General features: G+C 42.4%; 1 protein-coding gene across 3 annotated transcripts in view; it reads right to left on the bottom strand.

The window, feature by feature from the left end:
• c1qtnf2 (C1q and TNF related 2) overlaps positions 1 to 16797 on the bottom strand; it is a 52789-nt gene extending 35992 nt beyond the window's left edge. For all 3 annotated transcript variants that reach the window (XM_063052748.1, XM_063052749.1, XM_063052750.1), the window contains exon 1: positions 16547 to 16797. The gene's annotated coding sequence lies outside the window, so the exon portion shown is untranslated. The remainder of the gene's footprint in view (positions 1 to 16546) is intronic.
• Between the last annotated feature and the right edge of the window lie 1580 nt (positions 16798 to 18377).

Genomic DNA, 18377 nt, shown 5'->3' with positions numbered 1-18377 from the left:
TGAGTCCATTGGTTGTGGGAACATTTTAATGATGGTGAGTGCAGTTATCCCTTTTAGTTCAAGAGCCTGATAGTTGAGGGGTAATAACTGTTCATGAACCTGGTGGTGTGAGTCTTGAGGCTCCTGTATCACCTTCCTGATGTGAGAAGAGAGCATAACCTGGGTGGTGGGGGTCCCTGAAGATGGATGCTGCTTTCCTGTGACAGTGTTTCATGTAGATGTGCTCAATGATTGGGTGGGCTTTACCCATGATGTATGGCCGTATCCACTACCTTTTTATAGAATTTTCTGCTCAAGGGTAATGGTGTTTCCATCTCAGGTCCTAACGCAGCCAATCAATATACTCTCCACTATAGAAGTTTCTCAAAGTTTCAGATGTCATGCTGAATCTCCACAAACTCCTAAGGAAGTAGAGGCGCTGCCGTGCTTTCTTTGCAATTGCACTTACTGCTGGGTCCAGGACAAATCCTCTGAAATAGTAACACCCAGGAATCTAAAGTTGCTCACCCTCTCCACCTCTGATGACTGGCTCATGGACCTCTGGTATTCATCTCCTGAAGACTATAAATCAGTCGCTTGGTCTTGCTGACAATGAGTGAGAGCTTGTTGTTATGACACCACTCAGCCAAATTTTCAATCTTCTGCATGCTGATTCATCACCACCTTTATAATACCCACAACAGTGGTGTCATCAGCAAACTTGAATATATCATTGGAGCTGTGCTTAGCCACATAGTCATCAGTGGAAAGAGAGTAGAGCAATGGCTAAGCACACAGCCTGCAGTATACCTGTGCTGATGGAGATTGTGGAGGAGATGTTGTTGCCAATCCAAACTGACTGGGGTCTGCAAGTGAGGTAATCCAGGATCCAATTGCACAAGGGGGTATTGAGGCCTCAATTTTCCTTCCTTATGATGCCATCTATCTTGTGAAGTGCACTAGTCCCTCCTGCAGCAAAGCACCCCCACAACATGATGCTGCCACCCCCATGCTTCACAGTTGGGATGGTGTTCTTCGGCTTGCAAGCCTCACCCTTTTTCCTCCAAACATAATGATGGTCATTATGGCCAAACAGTTCAATTTTTGTTTCATCAGACAAGAGGACATTGCTCCAAAAAGTAAGATCTTTGTCCCCATGTGCATTTGCAAACTGTAGTCTGGCTTCTAGATCAACACACATCAAAGTTGCTGGTGAACGCAGCAGGCCAGGCAGCATCTCTAGGAAGAGGTACTGTACCTCTTCCAAGAGATGCTGCCTGGCCTGCTGCGTTCACCAGCAACTTTGATGTGTGTTGCTTGAATTTCCAGCATCTGCAGAATTCCTGTTGTCTGGCTTTTTGATGGCAGTTTTGGAGCAGTGGCTTCTTCCTTGCTGAGCAGCCTTTCAGGTTATGTTGATATAGGACTCATTTTACTGTGGATATAGATACTTGTCTACCTGTTTCCTCCAGCATCTTCACAAGGTCCTTTGCTGTTGTTCTGGGATTGATTTGCACTTTTCCACGCCAAAGTACGTTCATCTCTAGGAGACAGAATGCGTCTCCTTCCTGAGCGGTATGACGGCTGTGTGGTCCCATGGTGTTTATACTTGGCTACTGTTGTTTGTACAGATGGATGTGGTACCTTCAGGCATTTGGAAATTGCTCCCAAGGATGAACCAGACTTGATATAATTTTCCGACCACAATCCAACAGAAAATTTGTGGGCAGAACTGAAAAAGTGTGCGAGCAAGGGAGGCCTACAAACCTGACTCAGTTACACCAGTTCTGTCTGGAGGAATGGAACAAAATTCCAGCAAATTACTGTGAGAATCTTGTGGAAGGCTACCCAAAATGTTTGACCGAAGTTAAACAATTTAAAGGCAATGCTACCAAATACTAACAAAGTGTATGTAAACTTCTGACCCACTGGGAAAATGATGAAAGAAATAAAAGCTGAAATAATTCATTCTCTCTACTATTATTCTGATATTTCACATTCTTAAAATAAAGTAGTGATCCTAACTGACCTAAGACAGGGAATGTTTTCTAGGATTAAATGTCAGGAATTGAGAAAAACTGAGCTTAAATGTATTTGGCTAAGGTGTATGTAAACTTCTGACTTCAACTGTAAGTCCTACCCTGGTCTGACAGTCCAAAATGGATGACTTATCTAAATTGAAATCTATTCACCATTCCTCAGCTCATCTCCTTTTGCATATCATCGCAACCTGCTTCACAATCAACAAGACTGTCTAATTCAGTATCATCAGCAAACTTGGTAGTTGTGGCAGTATGCTCATATCTAAATCATTCACATAAATACTGAATACCAGAGGTGCCACCACTGACCCCTGGGTGATGTCACTGGTCACAGTCCTCCTGTCAGAGAATCAACCTTCAACCGTCACCCTTTGCTTCCCATCTTTGAGCCAATTCTGAATCCACCTCGCTGGCTCCCATGCAACCTAACCGTTCAGATCAGCCTGCTATGAGGGACCTTGTTAAAGGCCTTACTAAGGGCCACATGGACACTCTCACTGCCTTACTTTCATCTATCCCCTTGGGTACTTCTTCGAAAAACTCCAAAAGACTGATCAGACTTGACCACCCACACACAAAACCATGCTGACTATTCCTGATCATGTTCTGACTGTTCCTCTGATAGCATATCTTGTCCCTCAGAAATCCCTCCAGTAATTGCCCCACACCAGCCTGAGTTCCCTGGCCTGCTCTTGCTACCCTTCCTGAACAATGGAACAACATTAACTGTCCTCCGGTCTTCTGGAACTTCACCAGTGGCCAACAATAAACCAAATATATCAGGGAGGACCTCTGCTATTTCTTCCCCGGCCTCCCACAAGGTCTGGGGGACTTGGGGCACCTGGTCAGGCCCTAGGGATTTGCCCACCTTAATGTGCTTAAAGGATGCAAATACCTTATTCCCTGTAATATGCATACAATCCAAAGGCTCACTAATTATTACCCTCATTTCTTTGGCATCTATGATATTCTCCTCAGTAAACTCTGACGAGAAAAGAACATTAAAAATCTCAGACAACACCTGAGGCTCCACACATAGGTGGGTCCGACGGTCCTTAAGATAATTTAATCTCTCCCTTGTCACCCTTTTACTGTTAACATAAGTGAAGAACTTCTTTGGATTGTCTTTAATCGTACCCACCAAATTCATCTCATACTGTTCTTTTACCCTGCTGATTCCCTCTTAAGCATGGTCTTAAACTTTTTACACTCATTGAAAGATCTAACTAACTAACTAACCAACCAACCAACCTTTCTGGCCCAATGAGCTTGCATCGCCCAATGACACCCCTATGAACAATTAACCTACTAACCCCCACACCTTTGGAACGTGGGAGGAAACTGGAGCACTCGGAGGAAACCTATGCAGTCACGGGGAGAATGTACGAAGTCCTTACGGACAGCAGTGGAACTGAACCCAAGTTTCCGGCGCGGTAATACCGTTACGCTAACCACTAAACTGCCGTGCCCCCCAAAAGCAATGTGAACTTCCTTCTTTTATCTTACCAGAGCATCGAACTCTCCTGTCAGCCAAGGTTCTCTGAACTTGGTATGTCTACCCTTCACCCCCCTCAGATTCTTGACACAACCCTTTCAAAATCTTCCCACTTGGCAACTGCTCCTTTGCCTTTTAAGAGAGTCAGTTGACTCCAACGAGATCCTGCTTTATTTGTTCAAAATTGGCCCTGCTCCAGTTCAGGAATTTAACCTGTGCAACTGTTCTATCTTTTTCCATAACTATTTCAAAACTAAGAGAATTGTGGTTACTGGACCCAAACTGTCACTTTAGTACTTGGCCCACCTCATTCCCCAAGAGGAAGTTCCAGTACGTCCCCTTTCAGAAGAGGTTCCTCTGTATATTGCATGAGGAAACTGTCTTGGACACAGTACACAAATTCTGCCCCGTCAAGGCCCTTTGCACTGTTGGTTGGCTTGTCGATACCAAGAACGTTGAACTCTCCCAAAAGCACTGCCATGCTATTCTCAAAACTACGTGCAATTTCTCAACACCTCTGCTCCTCAAGTTTGCACTGATAGTTAGAGGGTCTACAATATAGCCCGAACAAGGAGACCATCCAGTTCTTCAAATCTCACAGAAAACAAACCACGGTGTTTGTGGAAAAATCAGCAGAGGATGTGTGACCTGTGCAAGAAGAACCTCAGCAGGGAAGACTCAGGGGTACATGACATCACCAAACATTTGTTAACACCAGTTTGTGTTGTCCCGATGGAGGATTGCGGCAGCAATCACATATGCTGAGAACCCCTTTTCCTAAACATCATGCTCATTAACCAGAAGTGTTAAATAGAAGATTGAAAATGAGGTGTTCGTGATTATATTTGGGGTTACAAGATTTTTACCGGTATTCGCCAGGTAGACGATTCACAGGGGGCCAGTGTGAGTTTCTTGCATATCGAAATGGTAGAGCTCATAATTGTGAATAAAGAAATGGAAAAAGAATTAAACAAGTATTTCTTCCAGAAGTACTGGTGGACCAAGGAGTAAGTGTAAATCAGCAAGTCTAAGAGTACATACACGATAAAGGAAAAGAACTTTCCTTAGCGTATAGAAACTTCCAGAAGAAACCATAACAGTTTATTCACCTCATCTTGAATCATTTATGAGAAGCAATGGAACAAAACACTGTTTTTCTTTTCCTTTACAGATAGACACAGATGGAGATTTTAAAAGTCTGTCAACATGGCAGCAGAGTGCAGGGGAAATGATGGAAGAATATGTCTGCAGGAATCCTCAGGGGAAGTCCAGGAATTCTAAATAAATCACTTCATCCTTCCACAAAAAGTGAATAGCAAAGAAAAAAAATCTCAGATTGAAGATGTTCTATAAAATAAATCAACACAATTATTCAAGAGGATTAACTAACTGTAATGTTTCCAGTGAGTGTCGTGATGAGAAAGGATGTAGGCCAATGAAATCAGAGAATCCACAAGTTCAGTAAAAGAGCAATGCAGAGAGTGGGAGAACAGCCAGTCAGATAACCATCAATTTGTTACATAGAGTCAGAGCACTGAAACAGGCTGTTCAGCCCATCTAGTCCATGCCGAACTATCACTGCACCCGAACTGTGGCCCTACATACCACTCCCATCCATGTGCTTATCCAATTTTTTTCTTAAGTGCTAAAATCGAACCCAATTCACCACTTGCACTGGCAGCTCGTTCTGAACCGTTACCACCTTGCGAGTGAAGAAGCTGTCCTCAGAATCAGAATTGACATAAGTCGCAAAATTTGTTGTTTTGTGGAAGCATTATATTGCGATACATAATAATAAACTATAAATTACAATACAAAATACATATTTAAAAATTAAATTAAATAATGAGAGCATGAAGAGAGGTAGTATACATGGGTTCATTGTCCATTCAGAAATCTGATGGCAGAGGGGAAGAAGCTGTTCCTAAAACATTGAGTGTGTGTCTTCAGGCTCCTGTACCTCCTCTTTGATGGTAGCAATGAAAAGAGGGCATGCTTTGGGTGGCGGGGTGTCCTAATGATGGATGTCACCTTTTTGGGGCATCACCTTTTGAAGGCGTCCCCAATGCTGGGGAGGCTAGTGTCCATGATGGAGTTGGTTGATCTTACAACTTTCTGCAGATTTTTCCAAGCCTGTGCTGTGGCCCCTCCATACCAGGTGATGATGCAACCAGTTAGAATGCTCTCCATGGTACACCTGTAGAAATTTGTGAGGGTCTTTGTTGATGTGCTAATTCTCTTCAAGCTCCTAATGAAACATAGCCACAGTCATGCCTGCTTTGTAATTGCATCAATAGTTTGGGCCCAGGATAGATCTTCGCAGATATTGACACCCTGGAACTTGAAACTGCTCACCCTTTCCTCTGCTGATCCCTGGATGAGGACTGGTGTGTGCACCCTTGACTTCCCTTTCCTGAAGTCCACAATCAATTCCTTGGTCTTACTGATGTTGAGTGCTATGTCGTCGTTTCAACTCCACTCAACCAGCTGATCTATCTCACTCCTGTATGTCTCCTCATCACCACCTGAAATTCTACCAACAATAGTTGTGTCATGGGCAAATTTATAGATGACGGTTGAACTGTACCTAGCCACACAGCTGTGGGAGTAGAGAGAGAGAAGCAGTGTTGATCGTCAGCAAGATGTTATTTCCGATTCACACCGACTGTGGTCTCATGATGAGCGAGTCAATGATCCAGTTGCAAAAGGCAATACAGAAGCCCGGGTTTTGGAGCTTGTTGATTAGTACTGATGGTGTTGTATGCTGAGCTGTAATCGATAAACAGCAGTCTGACAAAGGTATTGCTATTATCCAGGTGATCCAAGGCCAAATGGACAGCCAGTGTGATTGCAGTCTCTGGAGACCTGTTGCGGCAGTGGGCCCAGATCATTGCTTAGGCAGGAGTTGGTTCTGGCCATAACCAACCTCTCAAAGCACTTCATCACAGTAGCTCTGAATACCACTGGGTGATAGTCCTTGAGGCAGCTCTCCCTGCTCTTCTTGGGCACTGGTATGATTGTCACCCTTTTTCAGAGCCCTTCCAGGTACACCAACAGGGACTGGCAGGGACCAGCAGGGACCACCAACAGGGACTGATGCCTCTTGAAACATGTTCTGATGTTGGCCTCCTTCAGATGCGTCAGGGATTTGCACAGGTGTAGTTTTATTCTCCCTTTCAAAGTGCACAAAAGGTGTTGCGCTCATCTGGGAGTGAAGCATTACTGCCATTGGCTTCATGTTAGGCTTCACTTTGCAGGAAGTGATGTCCCGAAAACCCTGCCAGAGCTGACGTGCATCCGATTCCATTTCTAACTTAAATCAGAATTGTTTCCTCACTCTAAAAATAGCCTTCTGTAGATCATGCCTGGACTTCTTGTCTAGTTATGGCACCAGAATGCAACTACCCCTCGGCAGACTATGAATCTTCTGGTTCATCCATGGCTTTTGGTTTGGGCAAGTCCAGTACATTCTTGAAGCCAAACACTCATTCGCACCAGTCTTGACGAAGTCAGTGACAACTGTGGTGTATTCATTCAGATTCGAGTGACAAATTGAATATTGTCTGAAACACTGACTCCAATCAGTCCTGTAAGTGTTCCTCTGCCACCTTTGACCATATCTTCTTGGTCAACACCACTGCTACAGCCTTTAGTCAATTTACAATTACCTATTAACCTACCAACTGATAGGTCTTGGTCTATAGGAGGAAATGGGAGTACCTGGAAGATACTCACTCAGTCACAGGGTGTCAGGACGTTGGAACAGGGATCCAATCGCAGACCCAGTACTGTGCACACAGTGATATTAATTGAGTAACAAATCCCAAGGTGCAAACAAAGTCAGCATCAAAGTTCAGGCAGAGATCAAAACATCCAGAGAAATCCAAAAACCAGAATCGGGGAAACAGGCAGAGTCAATATTCAGACAGAGCACAGATACAAATGCTGGAAAGGCTCAGGAAAATTAATTGGCCCAATCTGGGAACAAACAGGTGAAAACACAGGACTGAAATACACTGAGCAGTAAACAGAGAGGCAGATGATAGGTGGAGCACAATGAGACACAGGAGGCAGCAATACAGGTAATAATGAGAAACAGATGGGAGACGGAGTACTCAGTAATACAGGGGCCGGAGTAGAGCAGGAGCGGGGACAGGAGCACATGGCAATACAAAACCACAGACTGACAGCTAGGGGGAAACACAGAAAAAGACAGAGCTCAACTGGAGGTACTGACACAGGGAGAATGTACAAACTCCTTTCAGACCGTGAGGGGTATTGAACCCAGGTCACCTGTATTGTAAAGCATTGTGCTAACCATTACACTACCATGCTGTTTTAATAACAACAATATATGAAGAAAATTCCTGAGGCAGCTTGTGAAGAGAATTTGAATAAATTGAACACACATGAGCGAGTTCTCCAGGCCTCATGTATAAATCTGTACTTTCTGCACTGGAGTTAGAGGTTTGAGCCCACAGATTTTACAAACATCAAATAGTCATCTGTGGAGGAAAGGGGTTAAGCTTGAGGACCGGGGGGTTTGCAGCATCACAGGAGAGAGCATATAAATATATATACTAACTAACTATCTAACTAATTGATCATGTTATCAATGAGGAACTGATTGTATAGGTGCTAATCGGCTGAGAGGCAATGTGATTAATGGCTTGTTTGGTACTCTCATCGATTGTACAGGTGCTAATGTTGTGTAAATTGCAGAAACAGAGTCTGGAGACTGGCTGACCTAATGTGATTACATTAGTGCGCGTGCTTACTGTACAACAACCAGAGGTGAATGACACACTCCGTCTCCGAGCAGAAAACTTCAGTAACTTGATTACTCTTATGACAGCAACAAATAGCAAATCTTTTAGATTAGATTATTAGATTATGAGGACACACAGTCCTCTTTTATTGTCATTTAGTAATGCATGCATTAAGAAATGATACAATATTCCTCCGGTGTGATATCACAGAAACACAGGACAGACCAAGACTGAAAAACTAACAAAAACCACATAATTATAACATATAGTTACAACAGTGCAACAATACCATAACTTGATGAAGAACAGGCCATGGTCACGGTAAAAAAGTTCAAAGTCTCTGGAATGTCCTACATCTCACGCAGACGGGAGAAGGAAGAAAACTCTCCCTGTCATGCCTGACCACAGTCCGACTCTGAGTCGTCCGAAAACTTCAAGTTCTGATCAGCTCTCCGACACAGAGTACCGAGCACCATCTCTATCAGAACGTTTCGACCTCAGCCTCAGTCGCCAGCAGCAGGCAAAGCCGGGGATTTTGGGGCCTACCCTCCAGAGATTCTCGATTGCACCGTAGCAGCGGCAGTGAACCGGGCATTTCAGAAATTTCTCCAGATGTTCCTCTGTGCCTTCTCACGTCTGTCTCCATCAAATCAGAATTGTGCATGGCATCCTACTTACAAATATGATATCATTTCACCGGAGAGCTGCACGCACTGCGTCGCATTGTCATCTTTTCCTCCCGCCTTAACATTTTCACTTTAGTTATAACGTCACAGGCAGAAAAGGGGAAGAAATCCCACGCAGTGAGTATATAGAGTTTGGGAAACAGATGAAGAGAAGGACTACCAAGGTAGTAATCTCCCGATTATTCCCTGCCACGGGCTGGTGCAGGTAGGAATGAGCATGGATTAATGAGTGGTTGAGGAGATGGTGCAGGGGACATGGTTTCAAGTTCTTGAATCATTGGATCCTTTTCTGGGGAAGGAGTGACCTGTACAAGAGGGATGGATGGCACCTGAACAGGAGGGGAACCAATATCCTGGCCGGGAGGTTTGCTGACGCTACTCGGCAGAGTTTAAGCTAGCTTTGCAGGGGGCTGGGAACCAGAGCCCAAGGCCAGAAGGAGAGAGATGGGTCCTGCAGGTAAATGTCAGGGAAAGTATTGAAAGGTAGAGTTGAATTAAAGGGCCTGATAGTTTGAAGTGTGTTTATATTAATGTCAGGAGTATTATGGATAACAGTGATGAGCTTAGAGCATGGATCAGTACGTGGAACTACGATGTTGTAGCCATTACTGAAACTTGTCCAGAGATGGGCAGGAATGTGTGATTAATGTACTAGGTTTTTCAAGTTTTAGAAAAGATAGTAGAGGAGGTAAAAGAGAGGGAGTTGCACTACTTGCTCTCTTTTACCTCCTCCAGGCCTGTACCAGAAAACCAGGTAAGATTTGCGGAGGGCTATTTCAAAGATGAAAAGACAATTTTGAATGAGGTTGGAGCCGACATCGGATGTATGACAACTCTGGCAGGGTTTGCAAGACATTACTTCCTACAAAGTGAAACCCAGTAGTATGAATAGCAGTGATGCTTCAGTACCAGATCTACTCAACGCCTTCTATGCGCACTTTGAAAGGGAGAACATAACTGCAGCTGTGAAGATCCCTGCTGCACCTGATGACCCTGTGACCTCTGTCTCAGAGGCCGATGTTAGACTGTCTTTAAAGAGAGTGAACCATCAAAAGGCAGAAGGTCCCAATGGAGTACCTGGTAGGACTCTGAAAACCTGTGCCAACCAACCAGCGGGAGTATTCAAGGACATTTTAAACCTCTCACTGCTATGTTCCCACTTGTTTCAAAAAGGCAACAATTATATCAGTGCCTAAGAAGAATAATGTGGGCTGCCTTAATGACTATCGCCTGGTAGCACTCACATCTACAGTAATGAAAAGCTTTGAGAGGTTGGTTATGACTAGACTGAACTCCTGCCTCAGCAAGGACCTGGACCCATTGCAATTTGCCTATCACCACAATAGGTCAATGGCAGACAGAATCTCAATGGCTCGTCACACGACCTTAGACCACCTGGACAATACAAACACCTATGCCAGGATGCTGTTCATTGACTATAGCTCGTCATTTAATACCGTCATTCCCACAATCCTGATTGAGAAGTTACAGAACCTGGGCTCTGTAATTGGATCCTAGACTTCCTAACTGGAAGACAACAATCTGTGCGGATTGATGATAACATATCCTCCTTAGTGACAATCAACACTGGTGCACCTCAGGGGTGTGTGCTTAGCCCACTGCTCTACTCTCTCTATACCCATGACTGTGTGGCTAGGCATAGCTTAAGTACATTTATAAATTTGCTGACGATACAACCATTGTGGTAGAATCTCAGGTCGAGACGAGAGGACGTACAGGAGTGAGATATGCCAACTAGTGGAGTGGTGTCACAACAACAACCTGGCACTCAACGTCAGTAAGACGAAAGAGCTGATTGTGGACTTCAGGAAGGGTAAGATGAAGGAATACGAGCCTATCCTCATAGAGGGATCAGAAGTGGAGAGAGTGAGCAGTTTCAAGTTCTTGGCTGTCAAGATCTCTGAGGACCTAACCTGGTCCCAACATATTGGTGCAGTTGTAAAGAAGACAAGACAGCGACCATACTTTATTAGGAGTTTGAAGAAATTTGGTATGTCAACAAATACACTCAAAAACTTCTATAGATGTACCTGGAGAGCATTCTGACAGGCTGTTGTATCACTGTCTAGTATGGGGGAGGTGGTGGGGGGCTACTGCACAGCATTGAAAGAAGCTGCAGAGGGTTGTAAATTTAGCCGGCTCCATCTTGGGTACTAGCCTACAAAGTACCCAGGACATCTTCAAGGAGCGGTGTCTCAGAAAGGCAGCGCCCAGTGTTAAGGACCTCCAGCACCATAAAGCATGCCTTTTTCTCACTGTTACCATCAGGTAGGAGGTACAGAAGCCTGAAGGCACACACTCAGCAATTCAGGAACAGCTTCTTCCCCTCTGCCATCTGATTCCTAAATGGACATTGAACCCATGGACACTACCTCACTTTTTAATAAATATTATTTCTGTTTTTTGCATGATTTTTAATCTATTCAATATACATATACTGTAATTGATTGATTGATTGATTTTTTTCTTCTTCTACATTATGTATTGCTGCTAAGTTAACAAATTTCACAACACATGCCGATGATAATAAACCAGATTCTGATTCTGATTCTAATCAGGGACAGCATCAGAGCTGTACTCGGGGAGACATAATGGAGGGTCAGACACTGACTCCATTCGGGTGGAACTCAGGAATAGGAAGGGTGCAATCACACTGATGGGATTGTACTACAGACCCCCCATAGCCACCAGGACATCGAGGAACCAACATGTAATCAGATTAAGGAAATGTGTAAAAATAATAGTGTTGATCTGGGGTATTTCAGCTTACCTGATATAAACTGGGACCTTCTTAGTGCAGGGTGTTTAGGTGGGGCAGAATTCGTTAAATGTATCCAGGAAGGTTTCTTTAATCAGTCCAACGAGAGGAAGGACTGTACAAGGCCTGACGTTGGGAAATGAGCCTAGCCACGTGACTGATCATTTAGTGGGTGAACAGTTGGGGAACAATAACCACAATTCTTTTAATTTCAGGATAGCTATAGATAAGAATAGATATGGTCCTAGTGGGAAAGTTTTAAATTGGAGCAGTGCAAATTATGTTCACTCACATTCTCCGCATCCAAGCAAATGTTCCCCGCCCCCCATTTATCCTTGAGTGGCCCCACCCTCTCCGCAGTTATCCTCTTGCTCTTGATGTATGTATAGAATGCAAGAACTAAAAGGCATTAATTGGGAACACCTTTTCTCTGGCAAGTCCACATCAGGCACGTGGAGGGTGTTTAAAAATCAATTGCGCAGAGTACAGGAAAGGTATGTTCTTGATAGTAGGAAGGTCGGGGATGGAAAGATAAGAGAACTTTGGATAGCTAGAGAGGTGATGAATTTAGTCAAGAAGAAAAAGGAAAAGTATGTAAAACTTTTAAGTTAAGATCAAACGAAGCACAGGAGGAGTATAGAGAAGCTAGAGAAGAACTAAAGAAGGGAATTAGGAAAGACAGGAGGGTCCATGAAAAGTCCTTGGCAAGTAGGATTAAGGTGAATCACAAGGCATTCTGTAGATACATCAAGAGCAAGAGGATATCTGGGGAGAGGGCAGGACCGCTCAAGGATAAAGAGGGGACAATTTGCTTTGATGTGGAGGATGTGAGTGAGGAGTGCTTTGCTTCAGCATTTACCGAGGAAAAGGATATGGAGGTCCAGGAGATCAGTGCTGAGTGTATAAATATATTGGAGCATTTAGAGGTCAAGGAGGAGGAAGTGTTGGGCCTCCTAATGAGTATTAAGGTGGATAAGTCCCCAGGCCCTGATGGGATTTACCCCGGGTTATTGAGACAAGATTGCTGGAACCTTGACCAGTATCTTCGTGTCGTCTCTAGCACAGGACGAGATCTGGAGGACTGGCGAGTGCCTAATGTTGTACTTATATTGAAGAAGGGAACAAGGGAAAATACTGGGAACCATACACTGGTGAGACTCACCTCAGTTGTAGGGAAACTGCTGGTGAAAATTCTTGGAGACAGGATATACGAGCATTTGGCCAGGGCATAATTGGGAGTACCAGCTTGGTGTTATGTGGGGCATGTCATGTCTTACCAACTCAAATGAGTTCTTTGACAAGGTGACTAGAGTGACTGATGAGGGTAGGGCAGTGGATGCTGTCTACATGGATTTTAGTAAGGCATTTGAGAAAGTCCCTCATAGGAGGCTAATCCAGAAGAATAAGATGCATGGGGTCTGTGATGAATTGGCTGTTTGGATTCAGAACTGGCTTGTGAATAGAAGACAGACGGCACTGGTTGGAGAGACTAGTTGAACTGGAGGTCTCTAATTAGTGGTGTTCTGCAGGGATCTGTGCTGGGACCTCTGATGTTTGTGATGTATATGATGTATACAAATGGCCTGGGAGACAATGTAGATGGGTGGGTTAATAAGTTTGCAGATGATACCAAGATTGGTGAAGTTGTGGATAGTGTAGAAGCTGGCAAAAAATACCGCACAATATAGATCAGTTGCAGATATGGGCTGGGAAATGGTTGATGGAGTTTAACCAAGATAGCTGTGAGGTGTTGCAACTTGGTAGGGCAAATGCAAGGAGATAGTACACTGTTAAGGACAAAATCCTTAACAGTGTTGCTCAGCAGAGAGATTTGGGATACAAGTTCATAGCTCCTTGAAAGTGGCTACTCAGGTCAATAAGGAGGTTAAGAAGTCTTATGGAATGTTTGATTTTATTTGTCAAAAAATTGAATTCAAAAGTCAGGAGGTTATGTTGCAACATTATAAAACTCTTATTAGGCCACTTCTGGAGTACTGCATACAGTTCTGGTCACCCCACTATAGGAAGAATGTCGAGGCTTTGGAGAGGATGCAGAAGAGGCTTACCAGGATGCTGCCTGGTTTAGAGGGCATGTGCTATCATGAGAGGCTGGATAAACTTGGCTTGTCTTCTCTGGAGGGGCAGAGGCTGAGAGGGGGGAGGTTCAAGGGGGATGTGAGGGGTCAGTTTTTTACTCAGAGAGTGGTGGATGCCTGTAATGTGCTGCCTGGTGTGGTGGTAGAGGCAAGTACATCAGAGACTTTTAAGAGACGTTTGGATAGGCACATGGATGTAAGGGAGATGGAGGGATATGGATGTAGTGTAGGTAGGAATGACTGCTGTTTGGGTGCTTTTGATTTGCTTTTTAGCTGGTTCGGCACAACATTGGGGGCCGAATGGCCTGGTCTTGTGCTCTACCCTTCTATGTTCTAAATGTACAGTAATAACAAGAGATTTACTCCCTTACAGTAGTCAAGTATCTTCTGTAACTCACCGTTAGTTCCTGCTGTATGTTCGGCATCTTTCTTGCATTCCTCATGACCAAATGACAGAATCAAATGTTAAATCCCAATCATTTTTTCAAATGTTTTACACTGAATTAGTTGTGGATTTCAAGGGTGCCTCATACTTTGATGCTCAGTTTCAAAAATTGTGTTGGGTGTTAATTCCCCTGTTTAGGACAACATCCTGGGCGACCATGTTAACATAGTCCAAGCTAAGGAGGTGAATTTCATGCAAGCTAGCATTACTAAATAAAGACCATGATGTGTTACAGTGTTGCTTCAACTTATCCAGTTCACATTATTGTCATTAAACTCAGTGTAAAAATAAAGTTCACTTATTTTGCAATAAATATTTGTGATTTTGTCTTTCTCACTAATTTGTTCTTTGGCATTGTGCGCACAATACGCCAAGAATGCATTACATTATTCAAGTACTCCGGTGCAGGCAAGTTCAAGATTCAAACCACACCACTCGGCAACAACTTGCACCCAACCAAGTAACATTCTAAAATACTATTATTTTGAGCCAGTATTAACTGTAATACTGTTGCATAGTAGCATAACAGCATAATTCATTACAGTGACGTAGTTCAATTCCCACTGTTGTGTGTAAGGAGTTTGTACATTTTCCGTGTGACTATGTGGATTCCCTCCGGGTGCTCTGGTTACCTCCCACATTCCAAAGACGTACGGGTTTGGTTTAGTAAGTTGAGGGACTGCTATGTTGATGCCGGAAGCATAGCTACAGTCGCGAGCCGCCATCGAGACTTCTTCAGACTGTGTTGGTCATTAACGCAAGTGACACATTTCACTGGAGTACATGTAATAAATAAAGCTAATCCTTAATCTTTCTTTAACTGAGTGCTACAGTTTCTGTAAGGTGGCATCTAACCAAAGTAAGAGGAAAATAAATATTTTACATCATATTTTGCTACTTCATCCACCTCATGGTATATCCAAAACTAGTAAGAGATGGCCTCAGATTTCAGGAAATATTGCTTGGTAAATTAATTTTATAATATAATAACTATTACTTATGACTGAAATGAAATACGCCATCTTCTTAAAGCAGAATATTTTATGTACAGTATGTGTCCTCTCATTTGCATTGCAATTATCCAACAAAAATGTCACAAAATAAAATCACAGATTAAATTGGAAAGCACAAGTTTGTTACTTCCATTCATGTCTCCATTAATTTTTGTGGACATCACTGACAATAGTTGTATTTATTGTCAATCTCTAATAGTCCATGCACTGAGCAGGCAGTCAAGAGTTAACTACATTGATGGGTCTGGAGTTGCGTATGGGCCAGATCAGGTAAGAACGGCTGATTTCCTTTCCTTAAGGACATTACTGAACCAGATGTTTCTACTTAAACAATCTGGAAGTTTCATGGTCACTTTTACAGAGACTATTTTTCATTAAATCTTCACATTTTTAATTACTTGAATGTCCCCAGCTGCAATTTTAGGATTTGAACTCATGTTTCAGACTAGTGGTGCAGCGTTTTTGCAGTTGATTCAGTAACTGAAACACTATGCTTTTTTTGATAAAACAATATTACAGACTGCTTCTCCCTGTCCTGACATTGCACAGCATCAGAGAATGCTATCACAACTTGGATGTAGGTTCAATTATCTGCCAATTCCCAACCTCCATTAGAGGGATTCTGTTCTTTAAGGATAATAAAGGAGCGTTCAGTATGTTTTTCAATTGTTGGACACTTTGTCCTCTGCAAATCGTATTTTAAAATACACGTTTATGCCAAACCATAGTGAAAAATACACAAGGGTGTTTGTGCTGACAGAATTATTTTACAGAAATAGTACATAAATCTGCGACAGAAATGACAAGTCAAGGATAAGGTCTCCTAAGGTGATGTTGGTTTTCCTGATCTTAATCTCAGCTTCTGATAGTTTATCAGACCTGACGCAGTGCCAGAAATCCAATGGAAGCATGCTTGGTGTTGCAGCAATTTTCTCTGTTAACTTCAATTTAAGGTCAATTCGAGTGAGACTGGAGGCTAAATTAGTAAGGTGTAGCATTGCTTGTTTGATAATTTAAGCACTTTATCCAACCCTTAAAAGTAACGTTTAAAGAGAGAAGAGATAACTACATATTGCCTAATGTACCAGTTGTTCCCCTCAGTAGTTTACATGGGTAACCTATCGTCTCGCTGTTGCTAACTGAGGAAATTAAACTTCCTTCAGTTAGCCTTTTCTAGATGTCTGATACTGATACGCTGAGAAGAAGTAAAAGGTTAAGATAAAAACATGTAAACAAACTTACCAGATTATAGCTGTGTGGTGGTGTAGTTGTAGCGATGTTTAAAAATAGTAATTTTAAACTAGCATGTACCATAAGCTGCTTCAAACATTTGGTCAGGAAAGCAATTTGTTCTTTCCTGTTGTCATATGGTCATTGTTTTCAAACAATATTTTCTTTTTAAGTTAATGCCTCAAAAACAACGCAGTACAGACACATCCTTCTTCCTAAACCCCTTCCCAACTCCGAACAGCTTTTTTGATCTATCCCCTTCTCTCTTCCTCTTTCCAGTACATTCTTCTTCCACTATGTAATGAGTTGGAAAACCTCCCATTTATGTCACATGTAGCTGGAAATGTTGACTGCGTTCAGAATACGACTGCACATGTTAGCACTGGTCAGAGAGAGTCGATTTGCAACTGCTACACCAAGCTGCATTGACAGCTATCTCCAAACTAGCTTGTAGCTTTTATTTCTGGATTTGCTTTGATATTTTTTTCTCTTTAGATTTGATCAACAATACTGAGATGAAAAGAATTAAACGTGAACTAACTCCACTTCTACTAATTCCTTCAGTTAACTCCTACAGTTAAATGAATTATGGGGGATAAAAGGTTAATAAAGCACAAGCACTTTGTTAGTCTTTTCAGCAGAAACCAGCAATTTAACTTTTTTCCGGAGATAAATCCATTTTGTGGCAAACATGGAAATAACAATGGTTTAATTCAATTGAGTTCATCTTTGCAAATGGCAGGGATAGTTTTGAACAGGAACTGAAATGAAGTACAGTTAGTGGAAAAATAAATTGGCAGTGTACACTATCCATATGGAGTTTGATGCTCTCAAAAGCGATCTGAACACAGCCACTCAGGGAAAGTTAATCTCTAAATATCAATCGTTTAAACCAAGCACGTTATTAATTCTCTGTATCATTTTTATTTGAACAGATGAGGATTGCATTTTGTATGAATATTATTGCAATTGTGATTGGGCCTGTAACTCTTCTACATTTATTTAATTTTTCTGAGATTAAAATCCTAAAATAAATTTTGGCAATGTTTTTCTAATGAAGTTTGTAAGTTTTATATATTCCTGTGCATGTGTTTTTGCGATCTGTCACTGCACCACAGAACTTCAAATGGTGGAAATCCCATAGTGGGGATTCAGCATAAATGACCTGAAATCATTTTAAAACCATTAAGTCATTCCATCAGTAATTAACGTTGAAATTTTCCTAAACATTTAAATTCTAAATGATATATGTGTTGAAATAGTTTCAGACTGCTTCATAACTAAATGAAACTTGCATGTTAAAACATAGTTTAACTAGACTTAATCTTTCAGTCAGCTGTAGTGGTAGCTGTGTTTTCTCATTGTTCCTGAAGGTGGTTTGAACAATCTGCCAGGGAAGTATCTTTCCCAAGGTAAAATCCACCTAAACCTACTAGATAACAGTTGCAACAGATATGTACAATAGATATGCTGCCGGACGATTGTGCTGGAGTCCCGAGTCTTGGGCAAGGTTTAATCAATACTGTGTGTTAGACTCTGTAGTTCACGTTATGATCTGTTTCTAGTTTCTGGTTGCTCCCATTTTGTTCCTATTTTGGGTGATTTTGATCGGGGTAGCCCATAGATAACAAACAGCACAGAGCTAGATTGAACTGAACTGAATATGCCTAGATTCTTTTGATTTTGTGTTTTATATTCTGTATTTAATGCTAATTTTTCTGCCCTTTTTTGCTGTTTGCGCAATTTGTTTGTTTTTTTTGCACACCTGGGGGGAGGGGTTGATGGTTTTCTTTGAATGGGTTCCAGGGTTTCCTTTGTTTTGTGGCTGTCTGTTGGAAGAAGA

This window comes from Mobula hypostoma, chromosome 7 (assembly GCF_963921235.1).
Source record: "Mobula hypostoma chromosome 7, sMobHyp1.1, whole genome shotgun sequence".
Classification (NCBI taxonomy): domain Eukaryota; kingdom Metazoa; phylum Chordata; class Chondrichthyes; order Myliobatiformes; family Myliobatidae; genus Mobula; species Mobula hypostoma.
The sequence above is the reverse complement of the archived record's forward strand: the minus strand, read 5'-3'. Positions and strand labels throughout refer to the sequence as shown.